The sequence below is a fragment of the Strix uralensis genome, chromosome 22, assembly GCF_047716275.1.
Source record: "Strix uralensis isolate ZFMK-TIS-50842 chromosome 22, bStrUra1, whole genome shotgun sequence".
In the NCBI taxonomy this organism is placed as follows: domain Eukaryota; kingdom Metazoa; phylum Chordata; class Aves; order Strigiformes; family Strigidae; genus Strix; species Strix uralensis.
Genome location: NC_133993.1, coordinates 352,309 through 373,706, shown reverse-complemented (window position 1 = coordinate 373,706; position 21,398 = coordinate 352,309).

Genomic DNA, 21,398 nt, shown 5'->3' with positions numbered 1-21,398 from the left:
TCTGAACAAGTGTTACTGTTTTCTGCACAAAAGCGATTCTGCGAAGCAATGTGAACACTTCTGTTTCCCAGGCACAGAGAAGGTGGTAGCAGGGAATTCTCTGCCTGCTTTTCCCCAGTGCTCTGCAAGCTCTCCAGGACAACATAAAATCTGGGGCTCTGTGCTTTCTTTCGTTCTGAACAAGTGTTACTGTTTTCTGCACAAATGCGATTCTGCGAAGCAATGTGAACACTTCTGCTTCCCAGGCACAGAGAAGGTGCTAGCAGGGAATTCTCTGCCTGCTTTTCCCCAGTGCTCTGCAAGCTCTCCAGGACAACATAAAATCTGGGGCTCTGTGCTTTCTTTCGTTCTGAACAAGTGTTACTGTTTTCTGCACAAAAGCGATTCTGCGAAGCAATGTGAAGACTTCTGCTTCCCAGGCACAGAGAAGGTGCTAGCAGGGAATTCTCTGCCTGCTTTTCCCCAGTGCTCTGCAAGCTCTCCAGCACAACATAAAATCTGGGGCTCTGTGCTTTCCTTCGTTCTGAACAAGTGTTACTGTTTTCTGCACAAAAGCGATTCTGCGAAGCAATGTGAAGACTTCTGCTTCCCAGGCACAGAGAAGGTGCTAGCAGGGAATTCTCTGCCTGCTTTTCCCCAGTGCTCTGCAAGCTCTCCAGGACAACATAAAATCTGGGGCTCTGTGCTTTCTTTCATTCTGAACAAGTGTTACAGTTTTCTGCACAAAAGCGATTCTGCGAAGCAATGTGAACACTTCTGCTTCCCAGGCACAGAGAAGGTGCTAGCAGGGAATTCTCTGCCTGCTTTTCCCCAGTTATCTGCAAGCTCTCCAGGACAACATAAAATCTGGGGCTCTGTGCTTTCTTTCATTCTGAACAAGTGTTACTGTTTTCTGCACAAAAGCGATTCTGCGAAGCAATGTGAACACTTCTGCTTCCCAGGCACAGAGAAGGTGCTAGCAGGGAATTCTCTGCCTGCTTTTCCCCACTGCTCTGCAAGCTCTCCAGGACAACATAAAATCTGGGGCTCTGTGCTTTCTTTCGTTCTGAACAAGTGTTACTGTTTTCTGCACAAAAGCGATTCTGCGAAGCAATGTGAACACTTCTGCTTCCCAGGCACAGAGAAGGTGCTAGCAGGGAATTCTCTGCCTGCCTTTCCCCAGTGCTCTGCAAGCTCTCCAGGACAACATAAAATCTGGGGCTCTGTGCTTTCTTTCGTTCTGAACAAGTGTTACTGTTTTCTGCACAAAAGCGATTCTGCGAAGCAATGTGAACAAGCACAAAGAAGGTGCTAGCAGGGAATTCTCTGCCTGCCTTTCCCCACTGCTCTGCAAGCTCTCCAGGACAACAGCAAATCTGGGGCTCTGTGCTTTCTTTCGTTCTGAACAACTGTTACTGTTTTCTGCACAAAAGCGATTCTGCGAAGCAATGTGAACACTTCTGTTTCCCAGGCACAGAGAAGGTGCTAGCAGGGAATTCTCTGCCTGCTTTTCCCCAGTGCTCTGCAAGCTCTCCAGGACAACATAAAATCTGGGGCTCTGTGCTTTCTTTCGTTCTGAACAAGTGTTACTGTTTTCTGCACAAAAGCGATTCTGCGAAGCAATGTGAACACTTCTGCTTCCCAGGCACAGAGAAGGTGCTAGCAGGGAATTCTCTGCCTGCTTTTCCCCAGTGCTCTGCAAGCTCTCCAGGACAACATAAAATCTGGGGCTCTGTGCTTTCTTTCGTTCTGAACAAGTGTTACTGTTTTCTGCACAAAAGCGATTCTGCGAAGCAATGTGAACACTTCTGCTTCCCAGGCACAGAGAAGGTGCTAGCAGGGAATTCTCTGCCTGCCTTTCCCCAGTGCTCTGCAAGCTCTCCAGGACAACATAAAATCTGGGGCTCTGTGCTTTCCTTCGTTCTGAACAACTGTTACTGTTTTCTGCACAAAAGCGATTCTGCGAAGCAATGGGAACACTTCTGTTTCCCAGGCACAGAGAAGGTGCTAGCAGGGAATTCTCTGCCTGCTTTTCCCCAGTGCTCTGCAAGCTCTCCAGGACAACATAAAATCTGGGGCTCTGTGCTTTCTTTCATTCTGAACAAGTGTTACTGTTTTCTGCACAAAAGCGATTCTGCGAAGCAATGTGAACACTTCTGCTTCCCAGGCACAGAGAAGGTGCTAGCAGGGAATTCTCTGCCTGCTTTTCCCCAGTGCTCTGCAAGCTCTCCAGGACAACATAAAATCTGGGGCTCTGTGCTTTCTTTCGTTCTGAACAAGTGTTACTGTTTTCTGCACAAAAGCGATTCTGCGAAGCAATGTGAACAAGCACAAAGAAGGTGCTAGCAGGGAATTCTCTGCCTGCCTTTCCCCACTGCTCTGCAAGCTCTCCAGGACAACAGCAAATCTGGGGCTCTGTGCTTTCTTTCGTTCTGAACAACTGTTACTGTTTTCTGCACAAAAGCGATTCTGCGAAGCAATGTGAACACTTCTGTTTCCCAGGCACAGAGAAGGTGCTAGCAGGGAATTCTCTGCCTGCTTTTCCCCAGTGCTCTGCAAGCTCTCCAGGACAACATAAAATCTGGGGCTCTGTGCTTTCTTTCGTTCTGAACAAGTGTTACTGTTTTCTGCACAAAAGCGATTCTGCGAAGCAATGTGAAGACTTCTGCTTCCCAGGCACAGAGAAGGTGCTAGCAGGGAATTCTCTGCCTGCTTTTCCCCAGTGCTCTGCAAGCTCTCCAGCACAACATAAAATCTGGGGCTCTGTGCTTTCCTTCGTTCTGAACAAGTGTTACTGTTTTCTGCACAAAAGCGATTCTGCGAAGCAATGGGAACACTTCTGCTTCCCAGGCACAGAGAAGGTGCTAGCAGGGAATTCTCTGCCTGCTTTTCCCCAGTGCTTTGCAAGCTCTCCAGGACAACATAAAATCTGGGGCTCTGTGCTTTCTTTCGTTCTGAACAAGTGTTACTGTTTTCTGCACAAAAGCGATTCTGCGAAGCAATTTGAACACTTCTGCTTCCCAGGCACAGAGAAGGTGCTAGCAGGGAATTCTCTGCCTGCCTTTCCCCAGTGCTCTGCAAGCTCTCCAGGACAACATAAAATCTGGGGCTCTGTGCTTTCCTTCATTCTGAACAAGTGTTACTGTTTTCTGCACAAATGCGATTCTGCGAAGCAATGTGAACACTTCTGCTTCCCAGGCACAGAGAAGGTGCTAGCAGGGAATTCTCTGCCTGCTTTTCCCCAGTGCTCTGCAAGCTCTCCAGGACAACATAAAATCTGGGGCTCTGTGCTTTCTTTCGTTCTGAACAAGTGTTACTGTTTTCTGCACAAAAGCGATTCTGCGAAGCAATTTGAACACTTCTGCTTCCCAGGCACAGAGAAGGTGCTAGCAGGGAATTCTCTGCCTGCTTTTCCCCAGTGCTCTGCAAGCTCTCCAGGACAACATAAAATCTGGGGCTCTGTGCTTTCTTTCGTTCTGAACAAGTGTTACTGTTTTCTGCACAAAAGCGATTCTGCGAAGCAATGTGAACACTTCTGCTTCCCAGGCACAGAGAAGGTGCTAGCAGGGAATTCTCTGCCTGCCTTTCCCCAGTGCTCTGCAAGCTCTCCAGGACAACATAAAATCTGGGGCTCTGTGCTTTCCTTCATTCTGAACAAGTGTTACTGTTTTCTGCACAAAAGCGATTCTGCGAAGCAATGTGAACACTTCTGTTTCCCAGGCACAGAGAAGGTGGTAGCAGGGAATTCTCTGCCTGCTTTTCCCCAGTGCTCTGCAAGCTCTCCAGGACAACATAAAATCTGGGGCTCTGTGCTTTCTTTCTTTCTGAACAAGTGTTACTGTTTTCTGCACAAATGCGATTCTGCGAAGCAATGTGAACACTTCTGCTTCCCAGGCACAGAGAAGGTGCTAGCAGGGAATTCTCTGCCTGCTTTTCCCCAGTGCTCTGCAAGCTCTCCAGGACAACATAAAATCTGGGGCTCTGTGCTTTCTTTCATTCTGAACAAGTGTTACTGTTTTCTGCACAAAAGCGATTCTGCGAAGCAATGTGAAGACTTCTGCTTCCCAGGCACAGAGAAGGTGCTAGCAGGGAATTCTCTGCCTGCTTTTCCCCAGTGCTCTGCAAGCTCTCCAGGACAACATAAAATCTGGGGCTCTGTGCTTTCTTTCGTTCTGAACAAGTGTTACTGTTTTCTGCACAAATGCGATTCTGCGAAGCAATGTGAACACTTCTGCTTCCCAGGCACAGAGAAGGTGCTAGCAGGGAATTCTCTGCCTGCTTTTCCCCAGTGCTCTGCAAGCTCTCCAGCACAACATAAAATCTGGGGCTCTGTGCTTTCTTTCATTCTGAACAAGTGTTACTGTTTTCTGCACAAAAGCGATTCTGCGAAGCAATGTGAAGATTTCTGCTTCCCAGGCACAGAGAAGGTGCTAGCAGGGAATTCTCTGCCTGCTTTTCCCCATTGCTCTGCAAGCTCTCCAGGACAACATAAAATCTGGGGCTCTGTGCTTTCTTTCGTTCTGAACAAGTGTTACTGTTTTCTGCACAAAAGCGATTCTGCGAAGGAATTTGAACACTTCTGCTTCCCAGGCACAGAGAAGGTGCTAGCAGGGAATTCTCTGCCTGTTTTTCCCCAGTGCTCTGCAAGCTCTCCAGGACAACATAAAATCTGGGGCTCTGTGCTTTCTTTCGTTCTGAACAAGTGTTACTGTTTTCTGCACAAAAGCGATTCTGCGAAGCAATGTGAACACTTCTGCTTCCCAGGCACAGAGAAGGTGCTAGCAGGGAATTCTCTGCCTGCCTTTCCCCAGTGCTCTGCAAGCTCTCCAGGACAACATAAAATCTGGGGCTCTGTGCTTTCCTTCGTTCTGAACAACTGTTACTGTTTTCTGCACAAAAGCGATTCTGCGAAGCAATGTGAACACTTCTGCTTCCCAGGCACAGAGAAGGTGCTAGCAGGGAATTCTCTGCCTGCTTTTCCCCACTGCTCTGCAAGCTCTCCAGGACAACATAAAATCTGGGGCTCTGTGCTTTCTTTCGTTCTGAACAAGTGTTACTGTTTTCTGCACAAAAGCGATTCTGCGAAGCAATGTGAACACTTCTGCTTCCCAGGCACAGAGAAGGTGCTAGCAGGGAATTCTCTGCCTGCTTTTCCCCAGTGCTCTGCAAGCTCTCCAGGACAACATAAAATCTGGGGCTCTGTGCTTTCTTTCGTTCTGAACAAGTGTTACTGTTTTCTGCACAAAAGCGATTCTGCGAAGCAATGTGAACAAGCACAAAGAAGGTGCTAGCAGGGAATTCTCTGCCTGCCTTTCCCCACTGCTCTGCAAGCTCTCCAGGACAACAGCAAATCTGGGGCTCTGTGCTTTCTTTCGTTCTGAACAACTGTTACTGTTTTCTGCACAAAAGCGATTCTGCGAAGCAATGTGAACACTTCTGTTTCCCAGGCACAGAGAAGGTGCTAGCAGGGAATTCTCTGCCTGCTTTTCCCCAGTGCTCTGCAAGCTCTCCAGGACAACATAAAATCTGGGGCTCTGTGCTTTCTTTCGTTCTGAACAAGTGTTACTGTTTTCTGCACAAAAGCGATTCTGCGAAGCAATGTGAACACTTCTGCTTCCCAGGCACAGAGAAGGTGCTAGCAGGGAATTCTCTGCCTGCTTTTCCCCAGTGCTCTGCAAGCTCTCCAGCACAACATAAAATCTGGGGCTCTGTGCTTTCCTTCGTTCTGAACAAGTGTTACTGTTTTCTGCACAAAAGCGATTCTGCGAAGCAATTTGAACACTTCTGCTTCCCAGGCACAGAGAAGGTGCTAGCAGGGAATTCTCTGCCTGCTTTTCCCCAGTGCTTTGCAAGCTCTCCAGGACAACATAAAATCTGGGGCTCTGTGCTTTCTTTCGTTCTGAACAAGTGTTACTGTTTTCTGCACAAAAGCGATTCTGCGAAGCAATTTGAACACTTCTGCTTCCCAGGCACAGAGAAGGTGCTAGCAGGGAATTCTCTGCCTGCCTTTCCCCAGTGCTCTGCAAGCTCTCCAGGACAACATAAAATCTGGGGCTCTGTGCTTTCCTTCATTCTGAACAAGTGTTACTGTTTTCTGCACAAAAGCGATTCTGCGAAGCAATGTGAACACTTCTGTTTCCCAGGCACAGAGAAGGTGCTAGCAGGGAATTCTCTGCCTGCTTTTCCCCAGTGCTCTGCAAGCTCTCCAGGACAACATAAAATCTGGGGCTCTGTGCTTTCTTTCGTTCTGAACAAGTGTTACTGTTTTCTGCACAAATGCGATTCTGCGAAGCAATGTGAACACTTCTGCTTCCCAGGCACAGAGAAGGTGCTAGCAGGGAATTCTCTGCCTGCTTTTCCCCAGTGCTCTGCAAGCTCTCCAGGACAACATAAAATCTGGGGCTCTGTGCTTTCTTTCATTCTGAACAAGTGTTACTGTTTTCTGCACAAAAGCGATTCTGCGAAGCAATGTGAAGACTTCTGCTTCCCAGGCACAGAGAAGGTGCTAGCAGGGAATTCTCTGCCTGCTTTTCCCCAGTGCTCTGCAAGCTCTCCAGGACAACATAAAATCTGGGGCTCTGTGCTTTCTTTCGTTCTGAACAAGTGTTACTGTTTTCTGCACAAAAGCGATTCTGCGAAGCAATTTGAACACTTCTGCTTCCCAGGCACAGAGAAGGTGCTAGCAGGGAATTCTCTGCCTGCTTTTCCCCAGTGCTCTGCAAGCTCTCCAGGACAACATAAAATCTGGGGCTCTGTGCTTTCTTTCGTTCTGAACAAGTGTTACTGTTTTCTGCACAAAAGCGATTCTGCGAAGCAATGTGAACACTTCTGTTTCCCAGGCACAGAGAAGGTGCTAGCAGGGAATTCTCTGCCTGCCTTTCCCCAGTGCTCTGCAAGCTCTCCAGGACAACATAAAATCTGGGGCTCTGTGCTTTCCTTCATTCTGAACAAGTGTTACTGTTTTCTGCACAAAAGCGATTCTGCGAAGCAATGTGAACACTTCTGTTTCCCAGGCACAGAGAAGGTGGTAGCAGGGAATTCTCTGCCTGCTTTTCCCCAGTGCTCTGCAAGCTCTCCAGGACAACATAAAATCTGGGGCTCTGTGCTTTCTTTCGTTCTGAACAAGTGTTACTGTTTTCTGCACAAATGCGATTCTGCGAAGCAATGTGAACACTTCTGCTTCCCAGGCACAGAGAAGGTGCTAGCAGGGAATTCTCTGCCTGCTTTTCCCCAGTGCTCTGCAAGCTCTCCAGGACAACATAAAATCTGGGGCTCTGTGCTTTCTTTCATTCTGAACAAGTGTTACTGTTTTCTGCACAAAAGCGATTCTGCGAAGCAATGTGAAGACTTCTGCTTCCCAGGCACAGAGAAGGTGCTAGCAGGGAATTCTCTGCCTGCTTTTCCCCAGTGCTCTGCAAGCTCTCCAGGACAACATAAAATCTGGGGCTCTGTGCTTTCTTTCGTTCTGAACAAGTGTTACTGTTTTCTGCACAAATGCGATTCTGCGAAGCAATGTGAACACTTCTGCTTCCCAGGCACAGAGAAGGTGCTAGCAGGGAATTCTCTGCCTGCTTTTCCCCAGTGCTCTGCAAGCTCTCCAGGACAACATAAAATCTGGGGCTCTGTGCTTTCTTTCATTCTGAACAAGTGTTACTGTTTTCTGCACAAAAGCGATTCTGCGAAGCAATGTGAAGACTTCTGCTTCCCAGGCACAGAGAAGGTGCTAGCAGGGAATTCTCTGCCTGCTTTTCCCCATTGCTCTGCAAGCTCTCCAGGACAACATAAAATCTGGGGCTCTGTGCTTTCTTTCGTTCTGAACAAGTGTTACTGTTTTCTGCACAAAAGCGATTCTGCGAAGCAATTTGAACACTTCTGCTTCCCAGGCACAGAGAAGGTGCTAGCAGGGAATTCTCTGCCTGCCTTTCCCCAGTGCTCTGCAAGCTCTCCAGGACAACATAAAATCTGGGGCTCTGTGCTTTCTTTCGTTCTGAACAAGTGTTACTGTTTTCTGCACAAAAGCGATTCTGCGAAGCAATGTGAACACTTCTGCTTCCCAGGCACAGAGAAGGTGCTAGCAGGGAATTCTCTGCCTGCCTTTCCCCAGTGCTCTGCAAGCTCTCCAGGACAACATAAAATCTGGGGCTCTGTGCTTTCCTTCGTTCTGAACAACTGTTACTGTTTTCTGCACAAAAGCGATTCTGCGAAGCAATGGGAACACTTCTGTTTCCCAGGCACAGAGAAGGTGCTAGCAGGGAATTCTCTGCCTGCTTTTCCCCAGTGCTCTGCAAGCTCTCCAGGACAACATAAAATCTGGGGCTCTGTGCTTTCTTTCATTCTGAACAAGTGTTACTGTTTTCTGCACAAAAGCGATTCTGCGAAGCAATGTGAACACTTCTGCTTCCCAGGCACAGAGAAGGTGCTAGCAGGGAATTCTCTGACTGCTTTTCCCCAGTGCTCTGCAAGCTCTCCAGGACAACATAAAATCTGGGGCTCTGTGCTTTCTTTCGTTCTGAACAAGTGTTACTGTTTTCTGCACAAAAGCGATTCTGCGAAGCAATGTGAACAAGCACAAAGAAGGTGCTAGCAGGGAATTCTCTGCCTGCCTTTCCCCACTGCTCTGCAAGCTCTCCAGGACAACAGCAAATCTGGGGCTCTGTGCTTTCTTTCGTTCTGAACAACTGTTACTGTTTTCTGCACAAAAGCGATTCTGCGAAGCAATGTGAACACTTCTGTTTCCCAGGCACAGAGAAGGTGCTAGCAGGGAATTCTCTGCCTGCTTTTCCCCAGTGCTCTGCAAGCTCTCCAGCACAACATAAAATCTGGGGCTCTGTGCTTTCCTTCGTTCTGAACAAGTGTTACTGTTTTCTGCACAAAAGCGATTCTGCGAAGCAATTTGAACACTTCTGCTTCCCAGGCACAGAGAAGGTGCTAGCAGGGAATTCTCTGCCTGCTTTTCCCCAGTGCTTTGCAAGCTCTCCAGGACAACATAAAATCTGGGGCTCTGTGCTTTCTTTCGTTCTGAACAAGTGTTACTGTTTTCTGCACAAAAGCGATTCTGCGAAGCAATTTGAACACTTCTGCTTCCCAGGCACAGAGAAGGTGCTAGCAGGGAATTCTCTGCCTGCCTTTCCCCAGTGCTCTGCAAGCTCTCCAGGACAACATAAAATCTGGGGCTCTGTGCTTTCCTTCGTTCTGAACAAGTGTTACTGTTTTCTGCACAAAAGCGATTCTGCGAAGCAATGTGAACACTTCTGTTTCCCAGGCACAGAGAAGGTGGTAGCAGGGAATTCTCTGCCTGCTTTTCCCCAGTGCTCTGCAAGCTCTCCAGGACAACATAAAATCTGGGGCTCTGTGCTTTCTTTCGTTCTGAACAAGTGTTAATGTTTTCTGCACAAAAGCGATTCTGCGAAGCAATGTGAACACTTCTGCTTCCCAGGCACAGAGAAGGTGCTAGCAGGGAATTCTCTGCCTGCTTTTCCCCAGTGCTCTGCAAGCTCTCCAGGACAACATAAAATCTGGGGCTCTGTGCTTTCTTTCATTCTGAACAAGTGTTACTGTTTTCTGCACAAAAGCGATTCTGCGAAGCAATGTGAACACTTCTGCTTCCCAGGCACAGAGAAGGTGCTAGCAGGGAATTCTCTGCCTGCTTTTCCCCAGTGCTCTGCAAGCTCTCCAGGACAACATAAAATCTGGGGCTCTGTGCTTTCTTTCATTCTGAACAAGTGTTACTGTTTTCTGCACAAAAGCGATTCTGCGAAGCAATGTGAACACTTCTGCTTCCCAGGCACAGAGAAGGTGCTAGCAGGGAATTCTCTGCCTGCTTTTCCCCAGTGCTCTGCAAGCTCTCCAGGACAACATAAAATCTGGGGCTCTGTGCTTTCTTTCGTTCTGAACAAGTGTTACTGTTTTCTGCACAAATGCGATTCTGCGAAGCAATGTGAACACTTCTGCTTCCCAGGCACAGAGAAGGTGCTAGCAGGGAATTCTCTGCCTGCTTTTCCCCAGTGCTCTGCAAGCTCTCCAGCACAACATAAAATCTGGGGCTCTGTGCTTTCTTTCATTCTGAACAAGTGTTACTGTTTTCTGCACAAAAGCGATTCTGCGAAGCAATGTGAAGATTTCTGCTTCCCAGGCACAGAGAAGGTGCTAGCAGGGAATTCTCTGCCTGCTTTTCCCCATTGCTCTGCAAGCTCTCCAGGACAACATAAAATCTGGGGCTCTGTGCTTTCTTTCGTTCTGAACAAGTGTTACTGTTTTCTGCACAAAAGCGATTCTGCGAAGGAATTTGAACACTTCTGCTTCCCAGGCACAGAGAAGGTGCTAGCAGGGAATTCTCTGCCTGTTTTTCCCCAGTGCTCTGCAAGCTCTCCAGGACAACATAAAATCTGGGGCTCTGTGCTTTCTTTCGTTCTGAACAAGTGTTACTGTTTTCTGCACAAAAGCGATTCTGCGAAGCAATGTGAACACTTCTGCTTCCCAGGCACAGAGAAGGTGCTAGCAGGGAATTCTCTGCCTGCCTTTCCCCAGTGCTCTGCAAGCTCTCCAGGACAACATAAAATCTGGGGCTCTGTGCTTTCCTTCGTTCTGAACAACTGTTACTGTTTTCTGCACAAAAGCGATTCTGCGAAGCAATGTGAACACTTCTGCTTAACAGGCACAGAGAAGGTGCTAGCAGGGAATTCTCTGACTGCTTTTCCCCAGTGCTCTGCAAGCTCTCCAGGACAACATAAAATCTGGGGCTCTGTGCTTTCTTTCGTTCTGAACAAGTGTTACTGTTTTCTGCACAAAAGCGATTCTGCGAAGCAATGTGAACAAGCACAAAGAAGGTGCTAGCAGGGAATTCTCTGCCTGCCTTTCCCCACTGCTCTGCAAGCTCTCCAGGACAACAGCAAATCTGGGGCTCTGTGCTTTCTTTCGTTCTGAACAACTGTTACTGTTTTCTGCACAAAAGCGATTCTGCGAAGCAATGTGAACACTTCTGTTTCCCAGGCACAGAGAAGGTGCTAGCAGGGAATTCTCTGCCTGCTTTTCCCCAGTGCTCTGCAAGCTCTCCAGCACAACATAAAATCTGGGGCTCTGTGCTTTCCTTCGTTCTGAACAAGTGTTACTGTTTTCTGCACAAAAGCGATTCTGCGAAGCAATTTGAACACTTCTGCTTCCCAGGCACAGAGAAGGTGCTAGCAGGGAATTCTCTGCCTGCCTTTCCCCAGTGCTCTGCAAGCTCTCCAGGACAACATAAAATCTGGGGCTCTGTGCTTTCCTTCGTTCTGAACAAGTGTTACTGTTTTCTGCACAAAAGCGATTCTGCGAAGCAATGTGAACACTTCTGTTTCCCAGGCACAGAGAAGGTGGTAGCAGGGAATTCTCTGACTGCTTTTCCCCAGTGCTCTGCAAGCTCTCCAGGACAACATAAAATCTGGGGCTCTGTGCTTTCTTTCGTTCTGAACAAGTGTTAATGTTTTCTGCACAAAAGCGATTCTGCGAAGCAATGTGAACACTTCTGCTTCCCAGGCACAGAGAAGGTGCTAGCAGGGAATTCTCTGCCTGCTTTTCCCCAGTGCTCTGCAAGCTCTCCAGGACAACATAAAATCTGGGGCTCTGTGCTTTCTTTCATTCTGAACAAGTGTTACTGTTTTCTGCACAAAAGCGATTCTGCGAAGCAATGTGAACACTTCTGCTTCCCAGGCACAGAGAAGGTGCTAGCAGGGAATTCTCTGCCTGCTTTTCCCCAGTTATCTGCAAGCTCTCCAGGACAACATAAAATCTGGGGCTCTGTGCTTTCTTTCATTCTGAACAAGTGTTACTGTTTTCTGCACAAAAGCGATTCTGCGAAGCAATGTGAACATTTCTGCTTCCCAGGCACAGAGAAGGTGCTAGCAGGGAATTCTCTGCCTGCTTTTCCCCACTGCTCTGCAAGCTCTCCAGGACAACATAAAATCTGGGGCTCTGTGCTTTCTTTCGTTCTGAACAAGTGTTACTGTTTTCTGCACAAAAGCGATTCTGCGAAGCAATGTGAACACTTCTGCTTCCCAGGCACAGAGAAGGTGCTAGCAGGGAATTCTCTGCCTGCTTTTCCCCAGTGCTCTGCAAGCTCTCCAGGACAACATAAAATCTGGGGCTCTGTGCTTTCTTTCGTTCTGAACAAGTGTTACTGTTTTCTGCACAAAAGCGATTCTGCGAAGCAATGTGAACAAGCACAAAGAAGGTGCTAGCAGGGAATTCTCTGCCTGCCTTTCCCCACTGCTCTGCAAGCTCTCCAGGACAACAGCAAATCTGGGGCTCTGTGCTTTCTTTCGTTCTGAACAACTGTTACTGTTTTCTGCACAAAAGCGATTCTGCGAAGCAATGTGAACACTTCTGTTTCCCAGGCACAGAGAAGGTGCTAGCAGGGAATTCTCTGCCTGCTTTTCCCCAGTGCTCTGCAAGCTCTCCAGGACAACATAAAATCTGGGGCTCTGTGCTTTCTTTCGTTCTGAACAAGTGTTACTGTTTTCTGCACAAAAGCGATTCTGCGAAGCAATGTGAACACTTCTGCTTCCCAGGCACAGAGAAGGTGCTAGCAGGGAATTCTCTGCCTGCTTTTCCCCAGTGCTCTGCAAGCTCTCCAGCACAACATAAAATCTGGGGCTCTGTGCTTTCCTTCGTTCTGAACAAGTGTTACTGTTTTCTGCACAAAAGCGATTCTGCGAAGCAATTTGAACACTTCTGCTTCCCAGGCACAGAGAAGGTGCTAGCAGGGAATTCTCTGCCTGCTTTTCCCCAGTGCTTTGCAAGCTCTCCAGGACAACATAAAATCTGGGGCTCTGTGCTTTCTTTCGTTCTGAACAAGTGTTACTGTTTTCTGCACAAAAGCGATTCTGCGAAGCAATTTGAACACTTCTGCTTCCCAGGCACAGAGAAGGTGCTAGCAGGGAATTCTCTGCCTGCCTTTCCCCAGTGCTCTGCAAGCTCTCCAGGACAACATAAAATCTGGGGCTCTGTGCTTTCCTTCATTCTGAACAAGTGTTACTGTTTTCTGCACAAAAGCGATTCTGCGAAGCAATGTGAACACTTCTGTTTCCCAGGCACAGAGAAGGTGCTAGCAGGGAATTCTCTGCCTGCTTTTCCCCAGTGCTCTGCAAGCTCTCCAGGACAACATAAAATCTGGGGCTCTGTGCTTTCTTTCGTTCTGAACAAGTGTTACTGTTTTCTGCACAAATGCGATTCTGCGAAGCAATGTGAACACTTCTGCTTCCCAGGCACAGAGAAGGTGCTAGCAGGGAATTCTCTGCCTGCTTTTCCCCAGTGCTCTGCAAGCTCTCCAGGACAACATAAAATCTGGGGCTCTGTGCTTTCTTTCATTCTGAACAAGTGTTACTGTTTTCTGCACAAAAGCGATTCTGCGAAGCAATGTGAAGACTTCTGCTTCCCAGGCACAGAGAAGGTGCTAGCAGGGAATTCTCTGCCTGCTTTTCCCCAGTGCTCTGCAAGCTCTCCAGGACAACATAAAATCTGGGGCTCTGTGCTTTCTTTCGTTCTGAACAAGTGTTACTGTTTTCTGCACAAAAGCGATTCTGCGAAGCAATTTGAACACTTCTGCTTCCCAGGCACAGAGAAGGTGCTAGCAGGGAATTCTCTGCCTGCTTTTCCCCAGTGCTCTGCAAGCTCTCCAGGACAACATAAAATCTGGGGCTCTGTGCTTTCTTTCGTTCTGAACAAGTGTTACTGTTTTCTGCACAAAAGCGATTCTGCGAAGCAATGTGAACACTTCTGTTTCCCAGGCACAGAGAAGGTGCTAGCAGGGAATTCTCTGCCTGCCTTTCCCCAGTGCTCTGCAAGCTCTCCAGGACAACATAAAATCTGGGGCTCTGTGCTTTCCTTCATTCTGAACAAGTGTTACTGTTTTCTGCACAAAAGCGATTCTGCGAAGCAATGTGAACACTTCTGTTTCCCAGGCACAGAGAAGGTGGTAGCAGGGAATTCTCTGCCTGCTTTTCCCCAGTGCTCTGCAAGCTCTCCAGGACAACATAAAATCTGGGGCTCTGTGCTTTCTTTCGTTCTGAACAAGTGTTACTGTTTTCTGCACAAATGCGATTCTGCGAAGCAATGTGAACACTTCTGCTTCCCAGGCACAGAGAAGGTGCTAGCAGGGAATTCTCTGCCTGCTTTTCCCCAGTGCTCTGCAAGCTCTCCAGGACAACATAAAATCTGGGGCTCTGTGCTTTCTTTCATTCTGAACAAGTGTTACTGTTTTCTGCACAAAAGCGATTCTGCGAAGCAATGTGAAGACTTCTGCTTCCCAGGCACAGAGAAGGTGCTAGCAGGGAATTCTCTGCCTGCTTTTCCCCAGTGCTCTGCAAGCTCTCCAGGACAACATAAAATCTGGGGCTCTGTGCTTTCTTTCGTTCTGAACAAGTGTTACTGTTTTCTGCACAAATGCGATTCTGCGAAGCAATGTGAACACTTCTGCTTCCCAGGCACAGAGAAGGTGCTAGCAGGGAATTCTCTGCCTGCTTTTCCCCAGTGCTCTGCAAGCTCTCCAGGACAACATAAAATCTGGGGCTCTGTGCTTTCTTTCATTCTGAACAAGTGTTACTGTTTTCTGCACAAAAGCGATTCTGCGAAGCAATGTGAAGACTTCTGCTTCCCAGGCACAGAGAAGGTGCTAGCAGGGAATTCTCTGCCTGCTTTTCCCCATTGCTCTGCAAGCTCTCCAGGACAACATAAAATCTGGGGCTCTGTGCTTTCTTTCGTTCTGAACAAGTGTTACTGTTTTCTGCACAAAAGCGATTCTGCGAAGCAATTTGAACACTTCTGCTTCCCAGGCACAGAGAAGGTGCTAGCAGGGAATTCTCTGCCTGCCTTTCCCCAGTGCTCTGCAAGCTCTCCAGGACAACATAAAATCTGGGGCTCTGTGCTTTCTTTCGTTCTGAACAAGTGTTACTGTTTTCTGCACAAAAGCGATTCTGCGAAGCAATGTGAACACTTCTGCTTCCCAGGCACAGAGAAGGTGCTAGCAGGGAATTCTCTGCCTGCCTTTCCCCAGTGCTCTGCAAGCTCTCCAGGACAACATAAAATCTGGGGCTCTGTGCTTTCCTTCGTTCTGAACAACTGTTACTGTTTTCTGCACAAAAGCGATTCTGCGAAGCAATGGGAACACTTCTGTTTCCCAGGCACAGAGAAGGTGCTAGCAGGGAATTCTCTGCCTGCTTTTCCCCAGTGCTCTGCAAGCTCTCCAGGACAACATAAAATCTGGGGCTCTGTGCTTTCTTTCATTCTGAACAAGTGTTACTGTTTTCTGCACAAAAGCGATTCTGCGAAGCAATGTGAACACTTCTGCTTCCCAGGCACAGAGAAGGTGCTAGCAGGGAATTCTCTGACTGCTTTTCCCCAGTGCTCTGCAAGCTCTCCAGGACAACATAAAATCTGGGGCTCTGTGCTTTCTTTCGTTCTGAACAAGTGTTACTGTTTTCTGCACAAAAGCGATTCTGCGAAGCAATGTGAACAAGCACAAAGAAGGTGCTAGCAGGGAATTCTCTGCCTGCCTTTCCCCACTGCTCTGCAAGCTCTCCAGGACAACAGCAAATCTGGGGCTCTGTGCTTTCTTTCGTTCTGAACAACTGTTACTGTTTTCTGCACAAAAGCGATTCTGCGAAGCAATGTGAACACTTCTGTTTCCCAGGCACAGAGAAGGTGCTAGCAGGGAATTCTCTGCCTGCTTTTCCCCAGTGCTCTGCAAGCTCTCCAGCACAACATAAAATCTGGGGCTCTGTGCTTTCCTTCGTTCTGAACAAGTGTTACTGTTTTCTGCACAAAAGCGATTCTGCGAAGCAATTTGAACACTTCTGCTTCCCAGGCACAGAGAAGGTGCTAGCAGGGAATTCTCTGCCTGCTTTTCCCCAGTGCTTTGCAAGCTCTCCAGGACAACATAAAATCTGGGGCTCTGTGCTTTCTTTCGTTCTGAACAAGTGTTACTGTTTTCTGCACAAAAGCGATTCTGCGAAGCAATTTGAACACTTCTGCTTCCCAGGCACAGAGAAGGTGCTAGCAGGGAATTCTCTGCCTGCCTTTCCCCAGTGCTCTGCAAGCTCTCCAGGACAACATAAAATCTGGGGCTCTGTGCTTTCCTTCGTTCTGAACAAGTGTTACTGTTTTCTGCACAAAAGCGATTCTGCGAAGCAATGTGAACACTTCTGTTTCCCAGGCACAGAGAAGGTGGTAGCAGGGAATTCTCTGCCTGCTTTTCCCCAGTGCTCTGCAAGCTCTCCAGGACAACATAAAATCTGGGGCTCTGTGCTTTCTTTCGTTCTGAACAAGTGTTAATGTTTTCTGCACAAAAGCGATTCTGCGAAGCAATGTGAACACTTCTGCTTCCCAGGCACAGAGAAGGTGCTAGCAGGGAATTCTCTGCCTGCTTTTCCCCAGTGCTCTGCAAGCTCTCCAGGACAACATAAAATCTGGGGCTCTGTGCTTTCTTTCATTCTGAACAAGTGTTACTGTTTTCTGCACAAAAGCGATTCTGCGAAGCAATGTGAACACTTCTGCTTCCCAGGCACAGAGAAGGTGCTAGCAGGGAATTCTCTGCCTGCTTTTCCCCAGTGCTCTGCAAGCTCTCCAGGACAACATAAAATCTGGGGCTCTGTGCTTTCTTTCATTCTGAACAAGTGTTACTGTTTTCTGCACAAAAGCGATTCTGCGAAGCAATGTGAACACTTCTGCTTCCCAGGCACAGAGAAGGTGCTAGCAGGGAATTCTCTGCCTGCTTTTCCCCACTGCTCTGCAAGCTCTCCAGGACAACATAAAATCTGGGGCTCTGTGCTTTCTTTCGTTCTGAACAAGTGTTACTGTTTTCTGCACAAAAGCGATTCTGCGAAGCAATGTGAAGACTTCTGCTTCCCAGGCACAGAGAAGGTGCTAGCAGGGAATTCTCTGCCTGCCTTTCCCCAGTGCTCTGCAAGCTCTCCAGGACAACATAAAATCTGGGGCTCTGTGCTTTCTTTCGTTCTGAACAAGTGTTACTGTTTTCTGCACAAAAGCGATTCTGCGAAGCAATGTGAACAAGCACAAAGAAGGTGCTAGCAGGGAATTCTCTGCCTGCCTTTCCCCACTGCTCTGCAAGCTCTCCAGGACAACAGCAAATCTGGGGCTCTGTGCTTTCTTTCGTTCTGAACAACTGTTACTGTTTTCTGCACAAAAGCGATTCTGCGAAGCAATGTGAACACTTCTGTTTCCCAGGCACAGAGAAGGTGCTAGCAGGGAATTCTCTGCCTGCTTTTCCCCAGTGCTCTGCAAGCTCTCCAGGACAACATAAAATCTGGGGCTCTGTGCTTTCTTTCGTTCTGAACAAGTGTTACTGTTTTCTGCACAAAAGCGATTCTGCGAAGCAATGTGAACACTTCTGCTTCCCAGGCACAGAGAAGGTGCTAGCAGGGAATTCTCTGCCTGCTTTTCCCCAGTGCTCTGCAAGCTCTCCAGCACAACATAAAATCTGGGGCTCTGTGCTTTCCTTCGTTCTGAACAAGTGTTACTGTTTTCTGCACAAAAGCGATTCTGCGAAGCAATTTGAACACTTCTGCTTCCCAGGCACAGAGAAGGTGCTAGCAGGGAATTCTCTGCCTGCTTTTCCCCAGTGCTTTGCAAGCTCTCCAGGACAACATAAAATCTGGGGCTCTGTGCTTTCTTTCGTTCTGAACAAGTGTTACTGTTTTCTGCACAAAAGCGATTCTGCGAAGCAATTTGAACACTTCTGCTTCCCAGGCACAGAGAAGGTGCTAGCAGGGAATTCTCTGCCTGCCTTTCCCCAGTGCTCTGCAAGCTCTCCAGGACAACATAAAATCTGGGGCTCTGTGCTTTCCTTCGTTCTGAACAAGTGTTACTGTTTTCTGCACAAAAGCGATTCTGCGAAGCAATGTGAACACTTCTGTTTCCCAGGCACAGAGAAGGTGGTAGCAGGGAATTCTCTGCCTGCTTTTCCCCAGTGCTCTGCAAGCTCTCCAGGACAACATAAAATCTGGGGCTCTGTGCTTTCTTTCGTTCTGAACAAGTGTTAATGTTTTCTGCACAAAAGCGATTCTGCGAAGCAATGTGAACACTTCTGCTTCCCAGGCACAGAGAAGGTGCTAGCAGGGAATTCTCTGCCTGCTTTTCCCCAGTGCTCTGCAAGCTCTCCAGGACAACATAAAATCTGGGGCTCTGTGCTTTCTTTCATTCTGAACAAGTGTTACTGTTTTCTGCACAAAAGCGATTCTGCGAAGCAATGTGAACACTTCTGCTTCCCAGGCACAGAGAAGGTGCTAGCAGGGAATTCTCTGCCTGCTTTTCCCCAGTGCTCTGCAAGCTCTCCAGGACAACATAAAATCTGGGGCTCTGTGCTTTCTTTCATTCTGAACAAGTGTTACTGTTTTCTGCACAAAAGCGATTCTGCGAAGCAATGTGAACACTTCTGCTTCCCAGGCACAGAGAAGGTGCTAGCAGGGAATTCTCTGCCTGCTTTTCCCCACTGCTCTGCAAGCTCTCCAGGACAACATAAAATCTGGGGCTCTGTGCTTTCTTTCGTTCTGAACAAGTGTTACTGTTTTCTGCACAAAAGCGATTCTGCGAAGCAATGTGAACACTTCTGCTTCCCAGGCACAGAGAAGGTGCTAGCAGGGAATTCTCTGCCTGCCTTTCCCCAGTGCTCTGCAAGCTCTCCAGGACAACATAAAATCTGGGGCTCTGTGCTTTCTTTCGTTCTGAACAAGTGTTACTGTTTTCTGCACAAAAGCGATTCTGCGAAGCAATGTGAACAAGCACAAAGAAGGTGCTAGCAGGGAATTCTCTGCCTGCCTTTCCCCACTGCTCTGCAAGCTCTCCAGGACAACAGCAAATCTGGGGCTCTGTGCTTTCTTTCGTTCTGAACAACTGTTACTGTTTTCTGCACAAAAGCGATTCTGCGAAGCAATGTGAACACTTCTGTTTCCCAGGCACAGAGAAGGTGCTAGCAGGGAATTCTCTGCCTGCTTTTCCCCAGTGCTCTGCAAGCTCTCCAGGACAACATAAAATCTGGGGCTCTGTGCTTTCTTTCGTTCTGAACAAGTGTTACTGTTTTCTGCACAAAAGCGATTCTGCGAAGCAATGTGAACACTTCTGCTTCCCAGGCACAGAGAAGGTGCTAGCAGGGAATTCTCTGCCTGCTTTTCCCCAGTGCTCTGCAAGCTCTCCAGCACAACATAAAATCTGGGGCTCTGTGCTTTCCTTCGTTCTGAACAAGTGTTACTGTTTTCTGCACAAAAGCGATTCTGCGAAGCAATTTGAACACTTCTGCTTCCCAGGCACAGAGAAGGTGCTAGCAGGGAATTCTCTGCCTGCTTTTCCCCAGTGCTTTGCAAGCTCTCCAGGACAACATAAAATCTGGGGCTCTGTGCTTTCTTTCGTTCTGAACAAGTGTTACTGTTTTCTGCACAAAAGCGATTCTGCGAAGCAATTTGAACACTTCTGCTTCCCAGGCACAGAGAAGGTGCTAGCAGGGAATTCTCTGCCTGCCTTTCCCCAGTGCTCTGCAAGCTCTCCAGGACAACATAAAATCTGGGGCTCTGTGCTTTCCTTCATTCTGAACAAGTGTTACTGTTTTCTGCACAAAAGCGATTCTGCGAAGCAATGTGAACACTTCTGTTTCCCAGGCACAGAGAAGGTGGTAGCAGGGAATTCTCTGCCTGCTTTTCCCCAGTGCTCTGCAAGCTCTCCAGGACAACATAAAATCTGGGGCTCTGTGCTTTCTTTCGTTCTGAACAAGTGTTACTGTTTTCTGCACAAATGCGATTCTGCGAAGCAATGTGAACACTTCTGCTTCCCAGGCACAGAGAAGGTGCTAGCAGGGAATTCTCTGCCTGCTTTTCCCCAGTGCTCTGCAAGCTCTCCAGGACAACATAAAATCTGGGGCTCTGTGCTTTCTTTCATTCTGAACAAGTGTTACTGTTTTCTGCACAAAAGCGATTCTGCGAAGCAATGTGAAGACTTCTGCTTCCCAGGCACAGAGAAGGTGCTAGCAGGGAATTCTCTGCCTGCTTTTCCCCAGTGCTCTGCAAGCTCTCCAGGACAACATAAAATCTGGGGCTCTGTGCTTTCTTTCGTTCTGAACAAGTGTTACTGTTTTCTGCACAAAAGCGATTCTGCGAAGCAATTTGAACACTTCTGCTTCCCAGGCACAGAGAAGGTGCTAGCAGGGAATTCTCTGCCTGCTTTTCCCCAGTGCTCTGCAAGCTCTCCAGGACAACATAAAATCTGGGGCTCTGTGCTTTCTTTCGTTCTGAACAAGTGTTACTGTTTTCTGCACAAAAGCGATTCTGCGAAGCAATGTGAACACTTCTGCTTCCCAGGCACAGAGAAGGTGCTAGCAGGGAATTCTCTGCCTGCCTTTCCCCAGTGCTCTGCAAGCTCTCCAGGACAACATAAAATCTGGGGCTCTGTGCTTTCCTTCATTCTGAACAAGTGTTACTGTTTTCTGCACAAAAGCGATTCTGCGAAGCAATGTGAACACTTCTGTTTCCCAGGCACAGAGAAGGTGGTAGCAGGGAATTCTCTGCCTGCTTTTCCCCAGTGCTCTGCAAGCTCTCCAGGACAACATAAAATCTGGGGCTCTGTGCTTTCTTTCGTTCTGAACAAGTGTTACTGTTTTCTGCACAAATGCGATTCTGCGAAGCAATGTGAACACTTCTGCTTCCCAGGCACAGAGAAGGTGCTAGCAGGGAATTCTCTGCCTGCTTTTCCCCAGTGCTCTGCAAGCTCTCCAGGACAACATAAAATCTGGGGCTCTGTGCTTTCTTTCATTCTGAACAAGTGTTACTGTTTTCTGCACAAAAGCGATTCTGCGAAGCAATGTGAAGACTTCTGCTTCCCAGGCACAGAGAAGGTGCTAGCAGGGAATTCTCTGCCTGCTTTTCCCCAGTGCTCTGCAAGCTCTCCAGGACAACATAAAATCTGGGGCTCTGTGCTTTCTTTCGTTCTGAACAAGTGTTACTGTTTTCTGCACAAATGCGATTCTGCGAAGCAATGTGAACACTTCTGCTTCCCAGGCACAGAGAAGGTGCTAGCAGGGAATTCTCTGCCTGCTTTTCCCCAGTGCTCTGCAAGCTCTCCAGGACAACATAAAATCTGGGGCTCTGTGCTTTCTTTCATTCTGAACAAGTGTTACTGTTTTCTGCACAAAAGCGATTCTGCGAAGCAATGTGAACAAGCACAAAGAAGGTGCTAGCAGGGAATTCTCTGCCTGCCTTTCCCCACTGCTCTGCAAGCTCTCCAGGACAACAGCAAATCTGGGGCTCTGTGCTTTCTTTCGTTCTGAACAAGTGTTACTGTTTTCTGCACAAAAGCGATTCTGCGAAGCAATGTGAACACTTCTGTTTCCCAGGCACAGAGAAGGTGCTAGCAGGGAATTCTCTGCCTGCTTTTCCCCAGTGCTCTGC